Raw genomic sequence first — 27,408 nt, 5'->3', positions numbered from 1 at the left:
GATCACAGTTAGTACAGTTTATTACAATGTTAGAGCAATGCAATAAACCTTTTCAATAAAAATGGAGTATTAAAATATTTTTTGTACATTGTTCTTGCAGACAGAGAGGGAAAGAAAGAAAAGAAGAGAGGGAGAGAGAGAGAGAGATGGAGAGAAATGGAGAAGGAGAGAGAGAGAGAGATATAAAGAGAAAGGGAGAAGGAGAGAGAGAGAGAGAGGGAGAGCGCTTCAGGTACTAGTGTAGTAGAAGGGTGATGACCCCAGGCGGGTTTCACACATTCAGGGTCAGACAGGCAGCAGTGTGTATTACAGCCTACTGAGAGATCACACACACACACACACACACACACACACTCTCTCTCACTTTCTCCCTCATGTGGTCACTCTCAGTACTCATGGATGAGCAGACAGAGTGGATATTTAAACAGGATTACACCGCCTGCGGCTACAGCACCATCACTGACCCACTAACACTGACTTTATAACGCATCACTGAACCGTCTGAACAGAACAGTCTGAATAAATCAGTCTGAATAAAAGATTCTGAACAGAAAAGTCTGAATAGATCAGTCTGAAGAGTCTGACCAGAGAGCCAAAACAGAAAAGTCTGAACAATATAAACAGTCTGAGTAAAAACAAAAATCTAAATAGTCTGAGAAGACTGAGAAAAGAAAAGTCTATATAAAAAACAGTCTGAAGAGAACACTTTGAACACAGGAGTCTGAATAGAGCAACCTGATCAGAGCAGTCTGAACAGTCTAAAGAGAACAGTCTGAACAGAGCCATTTTAAAAGAGCAGTCTCAAAAATGCAGTTTTAACAGAGCAGTCTGAAAAGTCTGAACAGAGCAGTCTAAACAGTCTAAAGAGAACAGTCTGGACAGAGCAGTCTAAAAAGAGCAGTATGAACAGAGCAGCCTAAACAGAGCAGTTTGAACAGAACAGTCTGAAAAGAACAGTCTAAAAAGAGCAGTCTGAACAGAGCAGTCTAAAGAGAACAGTCTGGGCAGAGCAGTCTAAACAGAGCAGTCTATACAGAGCAGTCTGAACAGAGCAGTCTGACGAGTCTGAACAGAGCAGTCTAAACAGAGCAGTGTGAACAGAGCAGTCTAAAGAACAGTCTAAAGAAAACAGTCTGAAGAAAACAGTCTCAACAGAGCAGTCTCAACAGAGCAATCTGAACAGTCTGAACAGAGCAGTCTAAAAAAGCAGTCTGAACAGAGCAGTCTGAAAAGTCTGAACAGAGCAGTCTAAACAGTCTAAAGAGAACAGCCTGGACAGAGCAGTCTGAAAAGTCTGAACAGAGCAGTCTAAACAGTCTAAAGAAAACAGTCTCAACAGAGCAGTCTCAACAGAGCAATCTGAACAGTCTTAAATGAAATTCTGAACAGAATAGTCTGAGTAGTCTTAACAGAGCGAATAGAGCAGTCTATACAAAACAGTCTGAACAGAGCAGTCTGAATAGAGCAGTCTATACAAAACAGTCTGAACAGAGCAGTCTAAACAGAGCAGTCTGAACAGAGCAGTCTGAACAGAGCAGTCTGAATAGAGCAGTCTGAACAGAACAATCTGAACAGTCTACAGTAATTGATTGTTGAGCTTGACCAAAACCAATATACTAAACAAAATAAGCATCTATCTTAATGATATACCAGTCAATTCCTGTCAGGGGGAGGAGTCTCTGAGCACATAACGAGGTGTTTAGGACCAACCCCACCAATCCCTGATCTCCGAGCGCTGGCTTTATGTTTATTGTTAATGTTTGGGTTTATTCTGATGTTCCCGAACAGAATCTTTACTCTTTCAGTTGACGCTCACTTTAACTCTGGATGTAATTTAGGGAGTTGAGATATTTCACCGCTCACACTTGTACATCACCAGTAAAAATGAAGCTTTTGAAGCTGTGAATTCAATTTAATATAACAATGGCTCATTGGCCACATGATTAATGTAATGAGACGGCTCATCTTCTCTTCTGTCTGCCATGAAAGGCTCCTGATAGGCTTCAGATTCGCTGAAAAATGTGCAAGTCTTTCATATCGGGCCATGTAGGAACGAGGCGAGACATCTTCTCTATTGTTAAACAGCAAGTTTTACATTTTTTTTTACATGAGAATAAGTGAAAGTGAAAATTCCACTGGGAAGTTATTGCACTGGACGCTGTTTTTTCTGAGGCCTTGTCAAAATGTGTTCACATATGTCTGAAAACACTAAAACAGGGGGTTCATAGACAGAACAGACTAGAAAAAAATGACACGTTGAAATAAAATCTGCAATATTTATATAGAAGAATATAATAGTATAAATTTAATGGTCTGACCTTAATGTTGAGTATGGACTACTACTGATTTGATACTGATCATTTAAATACTGCCTCAACACAAGGAGAGCAAAGAGTAGCACATGCCTCCTCTGATACATGTGAAGTCAGACTCCGCCTCTTTTTTTTAACTACTGCTAATGCAGTATTGTCCAATAAGCATCACAGCGTGTTTGGAGGAAAGCGCAGCGACTCAGTTCTGATACATCAGCTCACAGACGCAGCCTTGTGCCAATCCACATCACTCTAGAAGTGATGAGAGGAAAGAGCGGCATCTACTGTACCCACCCAGAGAGAGCAAGACCAATTGTGCTCTCTCAGGGCTCTGGCAGCTGATGGCAAGTTGGATGACTGGGATTCGAACCAGCGATCTCAAAATCATAGTGCCACTATGATCAGTGTTGTAGTTAGATATCTAACCCTGCAGAGACAAAGCTTTTAGTCCTGCTGATGGAAAGGGTACTCATCAGTGCTGTAGTTAGATATCTATCCTTGCAAAGGACAGAGATTTCAGTCCTGCTGATGGAAATTAACACAAACTGTGTTTCTGTTTGTGATTATATATAAGTATTTATTTCTTTAATTGCTTGGAAGCTTATTTTTATGTACTGTATTAACTTTTTGGTTTGTGTGTCCAATGATACAATGCACAAAACATATATAATACAAACATGCAGATAAACCCATTTGAATATCGTTTTTTTTTTTGTAATTAGTGTTATTTAGGATATTTAAGGTATTTTATTTAAGATTATGTTGGAATAAACCCTGCAATATTGTTGATATAATAAACATCAGCTGTTTGGGTGGTTTTTGTTCAGTATTTTGGCGGATTTTAAACATGTCTTACCAAGAGAATCTTAATTTATCTGAATCCCACTGTAACAATCTGGCAACCCTGATGGATCGCTGCCCTCTCCGTTTGTTTCGGCTGTCTGTTGCTTAGTACCGAGACCCACAATGCATTCTGGGACACATTTAGCTTACTATACAGTACAGGCCAAAATTTGGACACACCTTCTCTTTTTCAGTGCATTTTCTTTATTTTCATGACTATTTACATTGTAGATTCTAACTGAAGCATCAAAACTATGAATGAACACATGTGGAGTTTTATGTACTTAACAAAAAAAGGTGAAATAACTAAAAACATGTTTTATATTCTAGTTTCTTCAAAATAGCCCCCCTTTGCTCTGATTACTGATTTGCACACTCTTGGCATCATTCTCTCAATGAGCTTCAAGAGGTGGCCACCTGAAATGGTGGTTTTCCAACAGTCCTGAAGGAAGGAAGGAGTTCCCAGAGGTGTTTATTAGCACTTGTTGGCTCTTTGTCTTCTTCACTCTGTGCTCCAGCTCACCCCAAACCATCTGGATTGGGTTCAGGTCCAGTGACTGTGGAGGACGGGTCATTTTTTGTTAAGTACATAAAACTCCACATGTGTTCATTCATAGTTTTGATGCATCAGTGAGAATCTACAATGTAAACAGTCATGAAAATAAAGAGAAAACGCATTGAAGAAGAGAAGGTGTGTCCAAACTTTTGGCCTGTACTGTAAATCATGATGCATTATGGGAGTTTTAGTGCCCTCAGAATCACGGTCGAAATCCCCCTTATGATTCGGACACTCTGACATACTTAATAGTGCCCTAACTAGTAAATAGGGAGCCGTTTCGATCACAGTCTCAGATTGTAGAAAGATGACAGAATGGTTAAAGGAGAGCCAATGGGAGATAGACAGAGATAGACAGAGATAGAGAGAGAGAGAAAAAGAGAGAGATAAAGAGAAAGAGAGAGAGCGAGAGTGTAAGTGACAAGGCCAGTTTGCATAGGCATGTGGGAGTAACGCAGCTCTATATAACAGCAGAGTCATTTAGAGTGTTGACCAGAACACAAGGCCACCACATGTGTGTGTGTCTCTGTGTGTGAGTGTGTGTTTCTCTGAGTGTGTGTGAGTGTGTGTGTGTTTGTGGCTGGGTAAGTGTGAGATAGATGACATTGTGAAGTGTGTGTGACAGATCGCGCGGTGTGTGTGTGTGTGTGTTTTGTTTGAGTGTGTGCTGACCCCATCCATCTCACTTAGCAACCAGGCATCCACATGTCACCACCGCGCCATGGCAACCTGCCCCAGAGGCCTCTGGGAGAATCTGATAAACACCTCCGCCAGGAGCAACACACACACACACACACACACATCTGTCTGGTCTGCCAAGTCATCAGGGCCCGCATGAAATGGCACTAAAATGGCATCAGATGAAACGGCTGCACATCGTTCCGGAATATTCATCCGCTATCGGGAATATTCGCTCCGACTTTAGGTCTCATTTACATCTCAGGCCTTACGGCTCACTTAACCTCTCCAGGCTCCGCCCCCGAACGTGTTCTTTCATAGCTACAGCTACAGCTTTAGTTTAAACAATTAAACTCCTATTCAGTATTCACAGTGCAAAGTGCATTGTGACATTGTGATGTTCATTGCTATCTTAGACCCTGCCAAAACAGTAAATTTCATGCCTTCCGCCTGCATCGTTTAAATAGCAATAGCGCTTCTGAAGATATCTACACTGATAGTGTGAGGTGTGTTCAGGTATATTTTTGGTGTATTGCTTGTTGTATCTTGACAACAGAAAACACAGGTGCATCATTGACTGAATACAACCTAGACAGACACCAACAGTCAGACGTTCATTGCTATCTTGGCAACACAGACGCAATGTTCACATGTGACAGTAAACTGATTCTGACTCTAAATCTAATTCATATACTTTTTTTTAATACATTTGAATTCATATACTTTTACAATAAATCCTGATTCTAATTCAGATACTTTTCCTATAAATTCTAATTCTACTTCAGATACTTTTACAATAAGTCATTAGATTGTAGATTCAGTTACTTCAGGTTCAGATACTGAGTTCTAAAATTAATTGACAGAAATCAACAGTCAGATGTTCATTGCTATCTTGGCAACATAAATGCAATGTCTACATATGACAGTAAACTGATTCTGGTTCTACTTCAGATACTTTTTCAATAAGTCCTGATTCAGATACAGAAACTTTACTGATGAATCCTGAACGGTAGCTCCGCCTTCCTAAGTGTATAATAATGTCACAATACTTACATTTAGAGTGTTATTAATATTAATATTCACCCTAATAATGAGAGACAAACTGTAGCTCCGCCTCCTTCAGCAGTGTATAATAATATCCCAATACCTACATTTAGAGTGTTATTAATATTAATATTCACCCTAATAATAGTCATACAGATCAGACCTGTCTAATCTGACCAGCTCTATAATCAGATTTACTGTGCTGCTGACTGAACACCTTCTCTCTCTCTCTCTCTCTCTCTCTCTCTGTAGGGGTGTTCACAGTGATCTGGAGGTGTTTCATTTCCGTGTGTTAATACACACACACACACCAACACCCCCCCACACACCCCGACACCCCCACACACGCCTCCGCAGGATAACACATATACATTAAAGCTGACAGTTATGAGCATCAGTGTGTGACACACAGTCAACTGGAATCAGAAGATCCGTCTGAGTGAATTCCACTGTTCCTGTCTGGATCACCAGCTGAGGTCAGCGTCTATTTGGCTGTAAACTGATTCTGATTAGGTTAGGTTAGGTTAGCTTAGGTTAGTTTATTTGTACCCAAAGGTAAATTTGGTTTACAGTATGTAAAGCAGCATCTCGATACGAAAAAAACATTTACAAAAAAAAAATACAGCCACAAATATAAAGTATGCAAAACATACACAGACTTACAAAATAGCAAATAACAAAATATATATACAATTTCTTATTCGTTCTATTTGCTTGAGTTGTGGCTGCTGGGATAAAACTGTCTTTGTATCGTTTTGTTCTGCATCTTAGTACTTTAAACCTCTGACCGGATGGGAGTGACCTAAATTCACTATGCAGGGGATGAGCAGTATCCCCCAAAATTGCACCAGTTACCCGCTTTAACTGTCTGCCATACAAGGTCTCCGTGCTGAGTAACTGCGTACCAATCAACTTTCAGGCCATTCCTCTTTTTAAATGCCAAATTACCAAACCATGCAACCATGGAAAAAGCTAAAACTTGTTCGATAAAAGCCTGGTAAAATAAAGTCATCATCGTTTTATCAACGTGGAAGTAGTTCAGTTTTCTCAGACAATGCAACCGCTGCTGCCACTTTTTTACATACAGCCTCGGTATTTGCTTCAAAATTCAATTTAGAAAGTGTAATTCTAATTCAGATACACAGCAAAAAGGCAAGTGTTAAATTAACTCCCACAGAGTTGATTTTAACTCTTTTTCAGGGTTTATATTCTGTAGGTCCACACATTTTGGAGTTAAATCAACACTTTAAAAATAGTTTAACATTTAACACCTTGCCAGAGTTCCCTTTTTTAACTCACATTTGTATTTCTTTAACTTCCTAAATTGTTACACTAACACTGGAAAGAGTTAAAACAATATATAAATGAAAAGAAGATTAGTCAATTGATATGATTTTTTATTATTTAATTATTATTCAGGACAGGTTAGCGTGTAAATTTCCATTGTATTTCTTAGTGCATTACCAACACTTTATCACAATTTACTGTACAAAGGATGGCAACTTGCTCTTATAGCCTACAATATATTGGCTAGATAAACAACCATTAAACAAAATATAACACAATACCCAATGGAAGGGAGCCCTGGTGGGCAAGATTTCACACTGATGGTAAGTTAGGATCTGGGGGACACAACCATTATGCAAATAACGTGTTTAACTGGGCGGAGTTTAATTAAATCTCTGTGGAGTTGGCCAGTATTTATTGGGTTTTATGATTATATAAATATTGGAATGTGTGTTTTAACTGAAATTATCTATAATAATATTGTATAAGTTAGGTAATTGTAATTAGGTAATATTGTATGCAGAAATTAAGTAAAGTTTACTAAAAGAAAGGATTGACTGGAGTTCAGTTCACTTATTTACTCTATGTAACATTTAAGTCTTGAAACCGAGTTGAAGTTACTTAAATTTTTCTAAAATTAAATTTGGCGCACCATTTTTTTCAGTGTAGAGGAAGAATTGCACTTGAAAACAAGGGCTAGAGGTACAAATTAGAAACGGAATTGGGCCTAAGAGTTCTGGTGAAGCAAAAGCTTCATATCATATCAGAAAGTTCTGTGTTTTTCTCTCAGTTTGACAGGAGTTTAATCCTCCCTGACCGCTTTCAGCCCTTTAGCTCCACCTGTGCGTTCCCCCCGCACGGCCGCAGCTGTCTCATATTGTCTGGTTTATGATTTGTGTGATTTGGACGGTTTTTCTGCTAATCGCAGCGTCAGACCCATTCTGCTTTAATTGCTCTGAGGCTGATTTCTTTCATCTGTCATGCTCAATTATTCCTTATTCATTCCCATTTCCTGCCGAGGCCTCTCCTGCCGAGTTATTAGAGTGGAATTGGACAGATTTCGAGTTTTTCACTTTCATTATTCATCCGCGCATCAATATGTCATGCGGAGATTGGACACATCAGAGCGGCTCTCGGAGGCGGGATCAGATGCTGCCATGTTTGTTAAAAATCAAACTCTCAGCGCAGACCTCGTCGATACACGCAGGACACGCTGGAAATGAAGAGAATGATGAATGATTATTAACTCCGAACTGCTGCTGAGGAACCGTTCAGAACCTCCCAGTAAAGCAGTGGAGATGAGCAGCTCTAAACCACAGCTGTGCTCGGTGTGCCCAGTGCGCACTCCCAGTGCACACTCCCAGTACCACTGTATTACAAATAGCACCACATGTCGCTTAACGCTCCTGATAAAGAGGCCGATAAGTGGAAGCACATGGTAGGAGTTCCTACAGTAATCAAGTGGCATGTCCACTAAGGGAAAAACACAAAGAAGGTGTTTCTAATAAAATGGCAGCAGTAAGCGGAAGCACAGGGTACTGTAGGTGGGTGTTTCTAATTAAATGTTTTCCTAATAAGTTGGCAAAGAGAAAATGCACGATAGGTGTTCCTTATAAAATGTTTACAGTCAGTAAAAGCACAAAGTGGGAGAAGGTGTTTCTAATAAAATGGACATAATGACTGGTGCCCCTAATTGTGTGGCAAATGTGGGTGGTTCCTAATAAAATGGCTAGATTGTTTAAGCACAAGTGGGCAGCAATAAGTAGAAGCACACAGTATTGTAGGTAGGTGTTCCTATTTAAGTGGCAAATAGGCGGAAATGCAAGGTAGGTATGTGTTCTTAATAAAATGGCTAGATTGGGCAGAGTTCCTAATAAATTGACAAAGAGAAAATGCATTGGTAGGTGTCCCTAATAAAATGGCTACAGACAATGGAAGCACAAAGTGGGAGGAGCTGCTTAACAAAGTTGCCAAAGTGACTGGTGTTCCTAATTAATTGGCAAATAAGTGATTCCTAATAAAATGGCTAGATTGTGGAAATACAAGCAGTAATGGCATGTCCACCAACTGGAAAAGACAAAGTAGGTGTTTCTAATAAAGTGGCCACAGACAGTGAAAGCAAAAAGTGGGAGGAAGTGTTCCTAATAAAATGGCCAAACTATGGAAACACAATGTCAGAGGTGTTTCTAATAATGTGGCCACTAAGTGGAAGCTGAAGGTGTAAGGTGTTTCTAATAAAGTGGCCAATAAGTGTAGGTGCAACATGAGAGGTGTTTCTAATAAAGTGGCCATAGTGAGTGGATGCACAACATAGGACAGAGTTAGTAGAAGTACAGTGTGGGAGGTGTTTCTGATAAAGTGACCAGGAAATCGAAGCACAAGGCAGGAGGTGTTCCCAAAAATATGGCAGGAAAAATTAGGGTGCTGTCCATGGTGCTGTTCAAGTTGCCAGATTGCCTGGATTACTCTTCAGATCCGCCTGCAAAAATTGTTTTAAAGAGAGAGCTTGTAATAAAAATGTAAGAAATAAAGATATAAGTAATGCAAATAATGTAAAAACTAATGCCACTGATGTAAGCCTTGTAGAAACTGAAGTAAATAATAATAATATTGATTAAAATAGGGCCGACCATGAGGTAAATCATGTAAATACTGAGGTAAATGATGACAATATTGAGTAAAATAAGGACAATAATGAGGTAAATTATGTAAATACTGAAGTAAATAATGGCAATAATGTTGTAACTAATGCTAATAATGAGGTAACTCATGTAAATGCTGAGGTAAATAATGATAGTATTGATTAAAATAGGGCCAATCATGAGGTAAATCATGTAAATACTGAGGTAAATGATGACAATATTGAGTAAAATAAGGACAATAATGAGGTAAATTATGTAAATACTGAAGTAAATAATGGCAATAATGTTGTAACTAATGCTAATAATGAGGTAAATTGTGTAAATACTGAAGTAAATAATGACAATATTGAGTAAAATAAGGCCAATAATGAGGTAAATTATGTAAATACTGAAGTAAATTATGGCAATATGGAGTGAAATAAGGCCAATAATGAAGTAAATTATGTAAATACTGAAGTAAATAAGGCCAATAATGTTGTAACTAATGCTACTAATGAGGTAAATCATGTAAACACTGAGGTACATAATGACAATATTGAGTAAAATAAGGACAATCATGAGGTAAATCATGTAAATACTGAGGTAAATAATGATAGTATTGAGTAAAATAAGGCCAATAAAGAGGTAAATTATATAAATACTAAAGTAAATAATGACAATATTGAGTAAAATAAGACCAATAATGAGATAAAATATATAAATACTGAAGTATTTATAATAATGTTGTAACTAATGCTAATAATGAGGTAAATCATGTAAATACTGAGGTAAATAATGACAATATTGAGTAAAATAAGGACAATACTGAGGTAAATTATGTAAATACTGAAGTAAATAATGACAATATTGAGTAAAATAAGGACAATAATTAGGTATTATGTAAATACTGAAGTAAATTATGGCAATAATGTTGTAATTAATGCTAATAACGAGGTAAACTATGTAAATACTGAGGTAAATAATATCAATATTGAGTAAAATAAGGCCAATCATGAGATAAATCATGTAAATACTGAGGTAAATAATGATAATATTGAGTAAAAAAGGCAAATCATGAGATAAATCATGTAAATACTGAGGTAAATAATGATAATATTGAGTAAAATAAGGCCAATTGGGAGGTAAATCATGTAACTCCTGAGATAAATAATGATACTATTGAGTAAAATAAGGCCAATCATGAGCTAAATCATGTAAATACTCAGGCAAGTTATAGGAGACTAATGGTAATAGTGAGGTTAATAATGGGAATACTGTTGAAACTAATGCTAATGATGAGGTAAGAAATGTAAATACTGAAGTAAAACAAGTAAATCTGTTGAAACTTATGCTAATGAATGCACACTTTGGTGCACTTGTTTTTCAACAGAACGATACTCGTCCACATACTGCTGTCGTCTCTGGAGCTTTGAAGCCTCGAGGACACAGATGCTCCTCCATCAGCAGATCTATCCCTGATGGAAAATGAAAATGTGTGGGATGCTATTGGACAAGTTTTCAGCGAGTGACGAGTGTTCCTCATTGATTCCTATAGGTTTAAAGGTACCGTCTGTTTTTTTAAAGGAATTGAAGATGAAGGTTATGGTGGATTCCTGCCTGGATTCATCTTCTTTCTCGTATTTCTATCTCATTTTCTCGTAGCTTTGGTAAAAACTGTGTTTCTAACGCTTGGCAGTTGAGTTCTGGCATTTGTTTGAAACATCCAATCGGCCAAGACAAAAGCCAACTGTTGTTCCGGCACCTACGGACCATCTGTCAGGCTCGGAAACTTCTAACGGTTTGTGCAGGACCAGACAGTGCTTTAATTGCTCCTGAGGGACGCTCCTGCTTCAGAGGAAGAGCAGGTTCTACAGGATCCAGGCTACGGTGGAGAACAGGTGGTGGGGTGAAAGCTCCACTGCAGGCAGGCCTGTGCAGAAAAGAGAAATCTGCTACAGCGGCGCCGCCGGACCGAGCGGTTCAGCCAAACCCGTTTGATTCGCCGCGTTCAGACAGACGCCCATCACACGCGACTAAAGATAGACGCTCAGACGGACGTGTGGAACATGTGAGCTTAGAGGAACCGAACACTCATTTACTTTCATCTTTCTCAGAAGATGCGCGGTGTGTAGTGGGCGGAGTCAGATTTGTTAACTCTTAATATCTGAAATAGACTTATGTAACTTTTATAACTTTACTACTAAAGTGGTAAATCAGGGAAATTATGTAAAAATATACATAATGTCAATACCTAGGTAGATGAAAGCAATAAAATAAGGTAAATAACGGTAGTAGTAATATTAAGGCAGATTCTGGTAATAATATGGTAAGTAAAGTTGATAAAGAGGTACATAATGCAAATATACTGTGAAAACTGATGCCAATACTGAGGTAAATCACGTACAAATTGTGGAAACTAATGTTAATGATGAGGTAAATCAAAAATATTGCTAAAGATTTGGTAAATCTTGTACATAGTTAGGTAAATAATGGTACTACTGTTAAATGTAATGCTAATAATGAGGTAAATCATGTAAATAATGAGGTGAATAATGTTAATACTTTGAAAATAATGGTAATGATGTAAATAATGTAAATACTGAGGTTAATAATGTTAATACTTTGGAAAATAATGCTATTGTCACGTCTTAGCCCTGTCTCATGTCTCTCTGTGTTTTCCCCACGTGACCTGTACTCCTCTGTGTCTCCTGTCAGAAGTTTTCCACCACGTGTTTCTCATTTGTAGCTCCGCCCCTTCCCCAGGTGTTTCCAATTCTAGTGTGTTTTCTGTTTGTTAAATAGGTCCCCTGTGCCACTTGTCCTCCGTCGGTCTTTGCACCTTCCCCTGTTGTTTCGTCTCTCTCTGTACTTCATAGTTTATCTCAGTGTTTCATAGCCTCGGTTCTTCACGTGTTTATCCCTTGTTCATGTTTCTAGTTTCTTGTTTATTTCCGTCTCCCTTAGCTCCTTGTAGATACCCCTGCTTTGTGTTTATTAGTTTATTTCCTTGTATTTATTTCCCTAGCCCTGTTAGTTTATTTCTAGTATCTCTTGTTTGTTTAGGTTTGTTATTTTGTTTCACTGTTTATTTTGGTTATTGGATTTTGGTTTATCTTTGTTACGTGTTTACTTGTTATTTATTTATTAAATTATTATTTATTTCACCCTACCTGCACTTGCGTCCGTCTCCTCGTCTCCCTGCCTGGGTCATTCCTGACAGCTAATGATGAGATAAATAATGTAAATACTTTGGAAAATAATTCTAATGATGAGATAAATCATGTAAATACTGAGGTAAATAATGTTAATACTTTGGAAAATAATGCTAATGATGAGGTAAATTATGCAAATAATATGGCAACTAATGGTAATAATGAAGTAAATTATGTTAATACTTTTGAAAATATAGCTAAAAATTAGTTAAGTCATGTAATACTGAAGAACATTATGCTAATAATGAGATAAATCATGTAAATACTGAGAACAATTCTTGTTAATATTGTGAAAACTTGGTAATACTGAGGTAAATCATGTAGTACTCAAGTAAATAATAGTATTTCTGTGAAACCTAATGCCAATAATGAAGTTAAAAAGGGTAACAAATAGGTGTAATCTGTCATAATAAGATATAATAGTAATATGTTTGTATAAGTTAATATTAATGTATGTAATGCATGCTTAAAACTATAGTCCTTTCTCAATGGTGTCGGGGTTAGTGTGTGTGTGTGTGTGTGTGTGAAGCTGAGTGAGGGTGTAATTACTGTGTTTGACAGAAGAGCGGCAGTGCTGCTAATCCCCCTTTAATTTACTCTTTAAAAGATGCAGGATTACACACACACACACACACACACACACACACACACACACACACACACTGTAGCCACTGTAATCAGTACAGTGTACACTGCTCTCATCTCATTTTTAAAATTTCAGTGGAAGTCAGTGTATAATATTTTAATATTAATTCATTTAGGAGCATTTCTATTGGTCCATTCATCATGAATATTAACATCTCAGAGTTTTAATTCGGCTCTGAGAAAATTCAAAGTTCTCTCTTTCTCTCTCTCTCTCTCTCTCTCTCTCTCTCTCTCTCTCCTTCTGTCTGACTGTCTCTCTTTCTATCTTTGTCTCTCTTTGTCTGTCTTTCTCTTTCTGTCTCCCTCTTTCATGTCTCTCTCTCTTCTTCTGCCTGTCTGTCTCTCTTTCTATCTCTGTTTTTCTCTTTCTGTCTCTCACTCTTTCTTTGTCTCTGTCTGTCTCTCTCCCTCTCTCTGTTACTGACTCTCTCCTTCTCTCTGTCTCTTTGTCTCCTTCTTTCTGTCTGTCTCCCTCTTTTGTCTGTCTCTCTCTATCTCCTTGCCTGTCTATGTCTCTTTCTCTCTGTCTTTCTCTCTCTGTCATTGTTTCTGTCTCTCTTTTTTTCTCCTTCAGTCGGTCTCTCTGTATTTCCCCTTTTTCTCTCTGTCCTTCTGTCTCTGTGCTTCTTTCTCTCTCCCTCTTTCTGTCTGTCTCTCTCTGTCTCCCTTTTTCTGTTTGTTTCTGTCTCACTCTTTCTCTTTCTGTCTGTCTATCCGTCTCTCTTTCTTTATCTCTCTTCTTGTCTAACTCTCTCTCTCTCTCTCTCTCTCTCTCTCTCTCTCTCTCTCTCTCTTTCTTTCTGGCACATTAATAAACCTCAAAGGTGAGGCTGCTATTTCATGCTAGGTGCTGCATGGTTTCTGTGGTACCCCAGGTGGTTGCCATGGCGTTAGTAAATGGCTGCAAAATTATAAATGTCATTATTACTTAAGTTGTGTAACCTATCACCAGTAGTTACAAGGACACAGATTGTAAAGTGCGAGTGATGTTTTGATTTTAAGCCAATAGAAAGAAAGCATTCAGCAGCTTATCAGCCAATAGCTGTCCTTGTAGCTTTAAGAGTTAAAAGCAGTGAAAATAAAATAAATTATAAAATTAAAAGTCTACTATTAAAGTGGTGTGTTTTTTCTATAGATGTATCCTGGTCTGTTGAGTTAGAGGACAGGTAACACACACACACACACACACACACACACACACACACACACTCACACACGCACACACACACACACACACTGCATCAACAGATGGGCTGCAGTCTCTCACTAAACACCAGTAGGGTGGAGGGGTTTCTGATAAAGTGGCCGGGTACTGAACCCCTGAACTACTGTCCTGCAGTTTGAGCCGAGTGATGCAGCCAGCTGGGGCTCACACACACGCACACACACACACACACACACACACACACACACACACACACACTCTGACTCAGACGACTGTCAGACGTTCAGTCCGTCTGTTCAGCAAAAACGCTGAGCGTTAACGAGTGCACCTGAATTTAGCTTCAGCATGACTGTGTGTGTGTGTGTGTGAGAGAGAGAGGTCTGTGTATAAATGGTCTCTGTGTGTGTGTGTGTGTGTGTGTGTGTGCATTTTGTCCTATATGCAGTAAATCTGTACAGATCGACTGTCTGCGAGTGAGAGGAGCCGTAAATCTGCCGCCCTTTGTGTAGCAGCAATAGACAGTACACACACACACACACACACACACACACTGAGTGTTGTCTGATAGGATGCCCCTTGTGTATGAAGGTATGTTGCTCTGATATACAGTTTATATATGTATGTACTGTATGTATAGATAGATCACAGCTTTTATACATATATCTTGGCATGCTCTCCACCAGTCTTACACACTGCTTTTGGGTAACCTTATGCCATTACAAATATTTGTAAAAATGCATAACCCATTATAGCCATGTCTTTTTTTTTTACGCATTACGACTTCATTGTGGGACTAGATTATTAATGATAGATATATCCTATAGCAAGCACAGCTTATGATGCATAATATGCATCTATATGAATCTATAATATAATAATCTATTAATATGCCGCATATAAAAAAATATGTGCTTGCTATAGTATATGTCTATTGTTAATAATCTATATAAGTCTGTCACTTTACTTGGAGTGCACAAAGACCTGTTATAATACATTATAAGTGAATATAACTATTATATATTAAATTAAAGACAATTATAATTCATGTATTACTCATATATTTAGAGTAATTTTAAGGGTGTGTTTATAAGCATTTTTATTCATAATGCATAATTCTGCGAGCTAGGACTGAGTTTCCTGGTATTGATGCATAACATGTTATAAACATAGCTATTATTAATGCATTATGATCACAGTTCATGATGCATAAACAAATTAGCATTGCTATAATGTGTTATACACGTTTATAAACACGTGTAACCATATTTATAATGCCTCATGAATGCATTATAATATGCTATAAGATTGTTAGTCTTATAGAGATGACATTCATAGAAAGTGTTTTTTGATTGATTTGGTTGATTTTTTTTCTATTGTTGTAGTTTTGTGTGTGTGCATAATTCTGCATGCCGTTTGTTAATATTAATTTAAAACACGTTATAAACACAGCTAGCCTATTTATGATGCATTATGACCACAATTCATGAAGCATAAACAATTAACATATGTATAACCATCTTTATAATGCCTTATGAATGCATTATAATGTGTTATAGGAATATTAGTCTTATAGAGATGACATTCATCAAAATGTTTTTTTTTTTTTGCTGTAGTTTTGTGTGCAAATACTGTGAAACCGAATGATAATACTGAGCTAAATCATGTAAACACCAAGGTAAATAATGGTAATACTGCGTGACATAAGATAAATTATGTTAAATTATGATAAACACAGCTATTAATGATGCATTAGGATCACAATTCATGATGCATAAACCATTAACATATGTATAACCACCTTTATAATGCCTTATGAATGCATTATAATGTGTTATAAGAATGTGAGTCTTACCCAATTTTTTATTGTTGTCGTTTTGTGTGTTTTGTTTGATCTCTCAGATCTCTCACTTTGATCAGGGTTGATCAGGGTTGATCCGGGAGATCAATAATTATGGGGGTGATGCGCGGTCGTTATCTCAGCGCCGGTTCTTTCTTTATTCAGGGCTTCGTTTCCTCTGTTTTCTGCAGCTCCGTTTTTATTGATTTATGCAGATTGGCTGAATTGACCCCAATCACTTTGCATGTAATTTATCTGTAATATAAAAAGCGTCCGGATTAGGCTTTTTTTTTTTTAAACAGCAGGTGCTGATTAGAGTCAGCGCAGCGCCCTCTGGAGGACGGAGGAGGGACTGCAGATGGCAGTAAAACGCTAAACGCCGCCGGCTAATGAATTCTGCTGTTGTCTGTCGGAGCTAAATGGTGTAATTTGTGCAAAGTGGAGGATCTTCTCAGGCGCTGACTGCATCTTTTATACGGGTTTCTACACCTTTAGCCTCTCTCGACTCAATCTGAGCACAATTCAAAGGGCTTTTTCAGCGGCTGGGAGGAAGAAGCTAATGCGGGTGAACAATGGGCGTATTGTGGGTGAGCTGCATGCTACCCTCACCTGAGGAGACTTTTCAATTCAGGCCGAGGACACGTCTCCCCCGCGCTGAAGGGAAACTCTTCCTCCGCCTGGCTTTTTTGGGGGGTCTAAGAGCATTATGCAGGGCTCCGCGTCGGCCGATCGGCGCAGGAACGCGAGCACGTTGAGCTATTCATTACCAAAATTGATTTATTTAGGTCCCGGAGGAGCTCCACCGCCTCGTCTCCATACAGATGTGATGCGCCTTCTGAGATAGCAAATACATAAATATTGAACAGAATATTAATGCCTTCATTACAGGCCACTCGGCGGGGGGGTTACAGACTGGATCTGCGGGAACGGCTGTAAAAGCCATCGGCCTTCAGCGGGGCCATTACACCAGAAAAAGCCTCTTACATATGGAACCTGCATGATCCTATAGGTCATTATAGGTCATCTTACTGCATTTTGCCTTAGAATAGATGCATAGCAATGTACAGCTCTGGAAAATAATATTAGACCACTGCAAAATGATCTGTTTCTCGGATTTTACTATTTATAGCTGTATATTTGAGTAAAATGAACATTGCTGTTTTATTCTATAAACTACAGACAACATTTCCCTCAAATTCCAAATAAAATACTGTCATTTAGAGCATTTATTTGCAAAAAAACAGTCAAAACTGTCAAAATTATAATAATAAAAAGACTCAGGAAGAGTTCTTTCATAGTTTTCATGTCTTACAGAGACATGTCCAACAGTCTTCCAACGCTTTTTAGATCAGATCAGATCAGATGGGCTTCAGCTCTGAAGATTGACCATCAACTTATTAGAATGAGAGTCAGCAACTGCATGATGGCATCAAGTAACCTACAAAAAGAATGGCAAAAATGGCAGCTAGTGTAAGTGAATAAAGCTAAAAAGAAGCCCCTCATCAATGAGGCTGTAGAGGGATAAATATGGAAAAACCATCCATTCTTTTTTTTGAGGAATGTTGTTTTTAAACATTACCATCATTTACCAAAATTTACATGCATTCGTTGAGAAGCTGGGGATCATGTCATGATATGTGATCATTAAAAAACTTTTGAATCTTTCATGGGTTCAACTTTTGTTGAATATATAAATATTTATATTTTGTATAATGTCTAACATTTCTAATAACATATAATTAACTCATAAACTAGCATATGTACGTTGATCATATTAGTCAATTTGAATAAAGCATTTACTCAAAATGAACTCAACATTCATTCAACATTACCTCAATATTTAATAAAAAAAGAACCTAGCATTTACTCAAAATTGACTCAACATTTATTCAATATTAACTCAACATTTACTCAATATTAACTCAACATTTACTCAAAATGAACTCAACATTCATTTAACATTAACTCAACATTTACTCAATATTAACTCAACATTTACTCAATATTAACTCAACATTTACTCAAAATGAACTCAACATTCATTTAACATTAACTCAACATTTATACAATATTAACTCAACATTTACTCAACATTAACACAACATTTGTTAACATTAACTAAACATTTATTAAAAATTACCTCAACATTTACTTAAAACTAACTAAACATCTTTTCAACATTAACTCAACATTTACTAAAAATGAACCAAGCATTTACTCAAAACCAACTCAACATCTATTTAACATTACCTCAATATTTATTTTAAAAAAAAAAGAACCCAGCATTTACTCAAAACCAGCTTAATATGTATTCAACATTAACTCAACATCAATTTAAAAATATCCTCAGCATTTACTTAAAATTAGCTTAACATTTATTGAGAATTATCTCAACATTTACACACAGTACTATAACTAAGTGTCAGGTGCGGGTGCAGGGAGGACGCGGAGGCGGACGCAAATGCAAACAAAAAAGGGATTTATTAAAGAAAACAAATACAAAATACACCGGGAATAAACTGAAAACAGGACTGAGGAAACTGGGGAAAACATAGAGCACTGACAGACGATAAACGTACAAGGATCGACACCGGGGAAATGGAACACGGACCTTAAATAGAGGTGCACACACACAGGAAACAGGAAACACCTGGGACGAAGGGGCGGAGCTACAAATGAACACAGGTGAGTGGAAAAACACTGGGAATGAAACACAGAGGAGCCGGGTCACATGAGAACATACAGACAAGAGAACAGACAGGACATGACACTAAGTTTTACCCAGTATATTCTCATTTCTAAAACATACTAAATATTCTTATTTATTTTACTTTTATTATTTGCCAAGTATTTCCTTAGTATACACTCATGTTTACTAAGTTTTTACTCATTTATAAAGTATTTACTCAACAAATATCTAGTGAGTGTACATTATGTGAGTATTAAGCACATTCACTCAGTATTTACTAAGTATTTATAAGTATTTACTTAGTATTCAGAAATCAGTGGTTGTATTAAACTGGTATATTACTGTATATAGTAATGTGCTAATGTTTTTTTTTTTAATTTATTTTATGTTAGTTCTGGTCCAATTTTTATTTATATATTTTTTATTACTCAGAACCGTTGACCCAGCATGAAGGTTGATCAGATAATGTAATATTCTGAGGTCAGTTTACTGCAGTGTCTCCTGAGTTAAACCATGACTCAGAAATTCATTTATTTTAACTCTGTTTGGACGTTTTCTTTTTACCGGTTGGAACAAACATCCCAGAATATCCTGAGAAGAATTAGGCGGCAGTAAAGAGTCGGCCTCCCGCTGTGAATAAATCATCGCTCCTGAATCCGCCCGCATTGATCTCTGATTAGCCGCGGTTTAAAGCTGCTGTTCAGATTGTTCTGCTGGTAAATTCAGTCCGGTTGCGCTCGGTTCGTATCGACGGCGTTCAGAAGAAGAAGAGGAAGAGGAGGAGGAGGAGGAGGAGGAGGAGGAGGAGGTAAAATTAGCTGGACTATCTGCTGAACAGCAGAGCAGAACCAGACACTTTAATATCTGCTTTAAATTATCCTCTGAACAACATCATAAACACCAGCAGAACACACCGTCTCGGTTCTAAGTGTTCACACTGTTCCTATCTCTCTTCACTACCTGTATTTTACAATAAAAGAATTAATATTACAGCTGCTGTAGAGCAGAAGATCCACCATCTGCCCATCTTCAGTAGAGTCTGTTATAGTATTTACTCTGTATTTACTCAGTATTTACTCAGTATGTACTTTAAAATTTATTTAAAATCTTATAATCTGGTGCACCTAAAGTATAAATTCTACCAGTCAGGTATTAAGGAGCAGTAAAGTACAGAGATATACAGGCGTTTCAGCATTAGCCGCTAACCATGCTAAGCGCTAGCTCTTTCACCGTTCAGAGGTGATTTTTATTAGCCTGTAGCCTGCTCCTAACCCTGGCTAGCGCTGCTGGAGCAGCATTAGCATGAGCCTCCAGCCATTTGTACCATTTTACGACTTTTACCATTTGGAGGTGAGTATTATCGGCCTGTAGCCTGCTGCTAACCCTGGCTAGCACTGCTGGAGCATTATTAGCATTATCCGCTAACCCCCGGCTAGCACTGCTGAAGCAGCATTAGCATTAGCCTCTAGCCACTAACCATGCTAAGCGCTAGCTCTTTCGCTGCAAAGAGGTGAGTATATTAGACTGTAGCCTGCTGCTGACCCTGGCTGGTACTGCTGGAGCACTATTAGCATTAGCTGCTAACCGCGGTAAGTGCTAGCACTTTCGGCGTTCATGGGTGAGTATTTCAACAAGCAGCTTGCTGCTAACACTGGGAAGCACTTCTGGAGGAGTATTAGCATTAACTGCTATCCCAGGCTAGCACTGCTGGAGTAGCATTAGCATTAGCTGCTAACCGCAGTTAGTGCTAGCACTTTCGCCATTCAGAGGTCAGTATCTCAAACAGTAGCTTGCTGCTAACCCTGGCAAGCACTGCTGGACCAGCATTAGCATTAGCTGCTAAACGCGGTAAGTGCGAGAACATTCGCCGTTCATAGGTGAGTATTTCAACAAGCAGCTTGCTGCTAACCCTGGCAAGTATCTCTGGAGGAGTATTAGCATTAACGGCTATCCCAGGGTAGCACTGCTGGAGTAGCATTAGCATTAGCCACTAACTCTGCTAAGAGCTTGATCTTTCCCCATTCAGAGGTGAGTATATCAATCAGTAGCTTGCTGCTAACCCTGGCTAGCACTACTGGACCAGTATTAGCCGCTTACCGTGCTAAGCGCTTGTTCATTCGCCGCTCAGAGGTGAGTATATTAGACTGTAGCCTGCTCCTAACACTGGCTAGCACTGCTGGAGCAACATTAGCATTAGCCACTAACCATGCTAAGTGCTAGCTCTTTCGCTGTTCAGAGGTGAGTATATTGGACTATAGCATGCTACTAAACCCTGGCTAGCAGCGTTGGAGTAGTATTAGCTCTTTCAGCGCTCAGAGGTGAGTATATCAATCAGTAGCTTGCTGCTAACCCTGTCAAGGACTCCTGGAGCAGCATTAGCATTAGCCACTAACCGTGCTAAACGCAAGCTCTTTCAACATTCAGAGGTGAGGTTTCTTACTTAGTATTTACTCAAATATTTAAATACCACACAGTATTACCATAGTAGTTACACAACATTTGCACCCTAACTGTATGTATACTTTTACATTATTTACTCACTTATTTACTCTTAATACTTACTTTTTTACTCTTTACTCACTTTAATCCAGTATTTCCTCTAAGTAGAATCTCCTTGATTAGAGGGAAAAAAAAGTACAGATATCCAAGTACTAAATGTCTTAGTTCAGGTTTTACTGTAAAACAACCATCACTCATTACTTAAGTGCATTTAGTATTTATTCAGTATTTGCTAACTCAAATGTAATTAGTATTTAGTAAGTATTTACTCAGTATTTATTCAAGATTTTGATCAAATATACTAAGTATTAAGTATTTTTGAGTGTTTTCTCATATTTACTGATTACATACTAAGCATTTACTCAGTAATTACTCAGTATTTACTTTACTATTTGCAGTAATGGTATAGTTATGGTATTGATCTGCAGATAAATTGGTATTGATGATGTCTCCTCCAGCACCTACAGAAGAGAAGGAGAAGGAGGAGGAGGAGGAGGAGGAGGTGAAATTAGCTGGACTATCTGCTGAACAGCAGAGCAGAACCAGACACTTTAATACCTGCTTTAAATTATCCTCTCAACAGCATCATAAACACCAGCAGAACACACCGTCTCGGTTCTAAGTGTTCACACTGTTCCTATCTCTCTTCACTTCATTCATTTTAGATTAGAATAATTCACAGTTAATATTACAGCTGCTGTAGAGCAGAAGATCCACCATCTGCCTTCATCACACTGCAGGTTTCCTCTTAACCTTCCCTGAACCGCCCACCGATCCTCCCATCTATTCCCAACGAACAGATATTCATTACTTTTTTATTTACTCACACAAATAAAATAAAAAACGAAGAGTTATATAATAGCAAAAACCTCAACATGCTTATTTCTGCTTATATTTAGCAGCCATTTAAAGATTCTACTTTTTTAAACCATCCACTACAATTTTATTTCCGACACATATGAAGTATGATTGGGAATATTCTTATTTTTAGACAAAATGTGATAAACATGTCATAAATCGACTAGCTATAACATAAAAACCAATGAAATAAAGTGTAGTAATAATAATACGGACAGCTGTACACATGCATTTCTGGACAAGCTGAGAGATACAAAAGCAGAGTGTGACAGAACGGGTCTGCCAGGCTAACATAGCTTAGTTTTTCTGTTTTCTAACTTCCCAAAACATACAATACCGTTCTGCCCCTTGTTGGGAAAATCAGCACTACCCTCAACTGCTCCAGTGCGTTCCCCTTGATTCTTTTGATGGAAGCCCGAAGTAGAGTTGATAGAGAGACAGGATACTTAGATCTTCAGCAAATTAGCAATTTATTACAACAGAGCTCTGGGAACCCCTTCCACTCAGACAGAGTTTCAGTAGAAGAAGTTCAGTGATCCTTACATTTGCAAAACCTTATATCACCCAAAACCCCACCCATACATACTGTGCAAAGGTCAGTTAAGCGGTTCCTCAGCAACTGTTTCTAACTGATTGAGTTAAAACACTATCTATGATTACTACTGTTCTCTACCTGTACTCTGGCCTCACCTCTGCTGCTTAGGTGCTGACTTTTGCATTACAAACTACATACTGGACATTCAGTTTTGAGGTGTCAGTCTAACTGTCCTTTGCACTCTCACCCACATACACAGTTCAGGTCCAATATCTAAAAACAACTCACTACTTGGGTTCACACAAACAAGATTATTCACATAACACGTCATTCTCTTACTCATAGTAAGGTTTTTGGATTAAATGTAATTATGCATAATTAACTGAAAGCCTACATTTAAATTTTAATATTTCTTAACACTAGTACTCACTATTTCAATTACATGTTAGCATGGTCATTTACATAATTTTCAGATAATTCTAACTCTTACTGCTGGATTTTGCTAAGCAGAGACAGATATTTTGGACATAATCTTTTATACTTACATGGGGTATCAGTTGTGGTTTCTGGCAGACAAAGAGATTTCAAATTGGTTTAACCTGGTCTTTTATAGGCCCAGGACAAGTTGGAGCACGCCCAGTGTGGGCCAAGTGGCTTGACCTATCTTGAGGGGGAAAGAGTTTTCACCTATTTTTGTTCTTCTACATTTTTTTTTGTTATGATAGGGTTTTCTAAAACTCTGTTTAGCAAAATGTGTTAGCGTTGTACCCATCTTTTTAAAATCTGAATGTGGCAGATATATTTGTGTACAACTCTGTGTTTAAATGTTTGGCTCCCCCCTCCACTGTAAAATGGTATGTCCTTCCTCAATTAACCACTAGGGGAGGCCTATATAAGGAGTCAGTCTTCCATGGCTGAGAGAGTGAAAATAAGTAGAAAAACGGTGATATTGTGGATCACTGCTTTTGTAAAGCTTAAGAGAGTGTTTTGACAAAATAAATTAATTTGTGGTGTTTTTAAACCTCTCTAAATTATATATATATATATACTATATTTTATTTTTTTAACTATTTCTTTCATCAAATGGACTCTTTTTTTTTTCATCAAAAGCACCAATAAACACATTTGCACTGAAGGTGCTATGTTGTTTGGTCAATTTTTATGTGTAGAAGTGGACATTTTTAGCAGTCCCATTTAAAAGAGGCCCACAACCTTGACAGACTCTACTACTCACACTGCAAAGTGTGACACAGAGAAAAATACTCACAATCCACTTTCCTTAGTTTGTCAAGTAAAAAAAACACACTACATCCCGTTTATTCATAGATACACTGTATTAATCTGTATTTACTCAGTACTTACTCAGTATTTACACACATTTACTGAATATTCATTCAGTAATTAATTATCTTTTACTTGTACTCTTACAAATTAAAAGAGCACTTCAGTTTCTGAATCAGTTTCTCTGATTTTGCTATTTATAGGTTTATGTTTGAGTAAAATGAACATTGTTGTTTTATTCTATAAACTACAGACAACATTTCTCCCAAATTCCTAATAAAAATATCGTCGTTTAGAGCATTTACTTACAGAAAATGAGAAATGGCTGAAATAACAAAAAACATGCAGAGATTTCAGACCTCAAATAATGCAAAGAAAACAACAAGTTCATATTAATAAAGTTTTTTAAGAAAAATTCAAGTTTGCAAAAATTCAAGCAGTTCAGCTTAGTTTAGTTTGATGGCTTGTGATCATCCATCTTCCTCTTGATTATATTCCAGAGGTTTTTAATTTGGTAAAATCAAAGAAACTCATCATTTTTAAGTGCTCTCTTATTTTTTTCCTGAGCTGTGTATTAATTTACCCAGGATGTAGTCATATTTATGCAGTATGTACTCAGTATTCACTTAGTGTTAGTAAGCAGGATTAAAGAAATCAAAAGAACAGATACTTGAATAATATATATAGCACAGACCAAAAGTTTGGACACACCTTCTCTTTTTTTCATTGCGTTTTCTTTATTTTCATGACTATTTACATTGTAGATTCTCACTGAAGCATCAAAACTATGAATGAACACATGTGGAGTTTTTATGTACTTAACAAAAAAGGTGAAATAACTAAAAACATGTTTTATATTCTAGTTTCTTCAAAATAGCCACCCTTTGCTCTGATTACTGCTTTGCACCCTCTTGGCATCATTCTCTCAATGAGCTTCATTAAGAGGTGGCCACCTGAAATGGTGGTTTTCCAACAGTCTTGAAGGAAAGAAGGAGTTCCCAGAGGTGTTTATTAGCACTTGTTGGCCCTTTGCCTTCTTCACTCTGTGCTCCAGCTCACCCCAAACCCAAAGCTCATCTGGATTGGGTTCAGGTCCGGTGACTGTGGAGGTTCAGCTCATTTTTTGTTAAGTACATAAAACTCCACATGTGTTCATTCATAGTTTTGATGCTTCAGTGAGAATCTACAATGTAAACAGTCATGAAAATAAAGAGAAAACGCATTGAAGAAGAGAAGGTGTGTCCAAACTTCCATTTAAACAACAATTTAAATGGACTTAAATTGTATTTAACAGAATACTGAATACTGAGTTTTTATTCAGATATATTTAATATTTACTCAGTATTTTTATTTTTACAGTACAGATAGAGTGCTACAGTGTTATTGAGCTGGATTTGGGTAATCTATGCTCTGGGTCAGCGCTGTGTCGGGGGTCAGGGCGGCTCGACGGATCAGGTAGATAACCCCCCCCACCCGGCCGCCCTCCTTTAGGCTGATAAAGCGCTGAGTCGACAGCAGCAGCAGCAGCAGCTCTGAGAAAGATGGGCTTCTGAAAAACAATAGCAGGAAATACAATTTGCATCTGCAGCCTGGAGCCTCTGGGACTCATCCTCTCTCTCACACACACATATATACACACACACACACACTTACACACAGGCCTGTCTGAGTTGTGTGTCTGTGACCGTAGCGTACGACTCGCTCGGGCTCTTTGTTTTGGGGTTCCTTTATCGATTATTATTGTTCTGTAAGCACTGAAGTCCACAGAGCAGAACTTCCTCTCAGGGGTAAAAACAGATCAAAAGTGTTTGTACACCTGCAGCGTCTCACCCAGAAACTCAGGCTCAGACTCTGGAGACTCCCAACTACAAGTTACAGGAAGTTTAGGATTCTGTATTTTACGTAATAGAATTTTAATGAGCTCGAGAACCCACCCAAACTTCTACCTGTACCATAGGAGCCAAATAAACTTATGGCTCCCATATAAAGGGCTCACATGGGTTTAACTAGAGCTAGGTGAGCTTCATGTGTAGTGCACAACCTACTAGTGCTTTTCAAAAAATGAGAATATCATTACAAAGTTACTTTATTTCAGTGATTCAAGTCAAAATGTGAAATTCATAGTAATATAATACAGGAAATTGACAAATCCTGCACCTAACAGCTGGGGTTATGCATAGGGCTCAGCCAGGATCTACTACTCACTCAACTAACAACAATAGCAAAACCACTACCATCCGATACTGGCTCGACAAGAATCCAGAAGCATAGCGAACTATGTTCATGGTCCGTGCCTCAACTGCCAAGTACTCAGACGTCTACAAAAACTCATGCGACAAATTATTACAAGAGCAGGACCACACCAATCCCCTTCATCCAAACTCTAACACAAACTTCAGTGCAAGCTCTTCTCAGGGGTCATCAGGCAGGCACCTTCCTTCGTCAGTGTTTCGCTGAATTAGGCCCACGACACCTCCAGAAGGCTCAACAGTGAAGTCTGGCGTCCCAGACCCACCCCCCTCCAAGCCTGCTGTAGAAGCACAAACTCACTCCCTTCCCCACACAGCCTCAGCCCTTCTGAACCACAACCACTGACTAGATCTTTCAGCTACATCTGACAACTCCTTCACTACAGTCCTTAGCATACGACCTCTAATTCCGAATTCAGACATTATATAGACGTATTTATTACACACAGAGTGATCTATTTTAAGCGCTTGTTTCATTTATTGTTGATGATTCTCAGAAAATAAGAATTTTATATAATTTATGTAAGACCAATCTACAGATCATCTACATTGAACAAAATGTTCTTAGTGTTTAGTAAGTACTGTATTTACTTAGTGTTTACTTATTTTTATGCAGTGTTTACTTAGTATTCACTCAGTGTTAGTAAGTACAGATATTTTAGTACTAAATGTCCCAGTTCAGGATTTACGGTAAAACACACATTAAAATGGACTCATTACATAAAAGTATTTAGTATTTATTCAATATTTGCTTAATTAGCAGAATGAGCATAATCGAAAGTAGACATACCCAAAATTAAGCATCCCTGTTGAAGTTTTTTTTTTTTTTTGAAGTTGTGCTGTAAAACATAGGCATTAAAATCTGCTCAGTATTTATACTGAGCAGTTTACTTTGTATTTAGTAAGTATAGTATTTTTAGTATTTATTCAATATTTGATTAATTAGCAGAATCAGCACACTCAAAAGTAGACACACCTTAAATTGGTACTTTTAGCGGAAGTCCAAGTCCTGCTGGAAAATGAAATCCGCATCTCCATAAAATAGTTGTCAGTAGCAGAGGGAAGCAGTAAAGTGAAGTGCTGTAAGATTTTGTGGG

Source organism: Astyanax mexicanus, chromosome 22, assembly GCF_023375975.1.
Source record: "Astyanax mexicanus isolate ESR-SI-001 chromosome 22, AstMex3_surface, whole genome shotgun sequence".
Lineage (NCBI taxonomy): Eukaryota > Metazoa > Chordata > Actinopteri > Characiformes > Acestrorhamphidae > Astyanax > Astyanax mexicanus.
The sequence above is the reverse complement of the archived record's forward strand: the minus strand, read 5'-3'. Positions refer to the sequence as shown.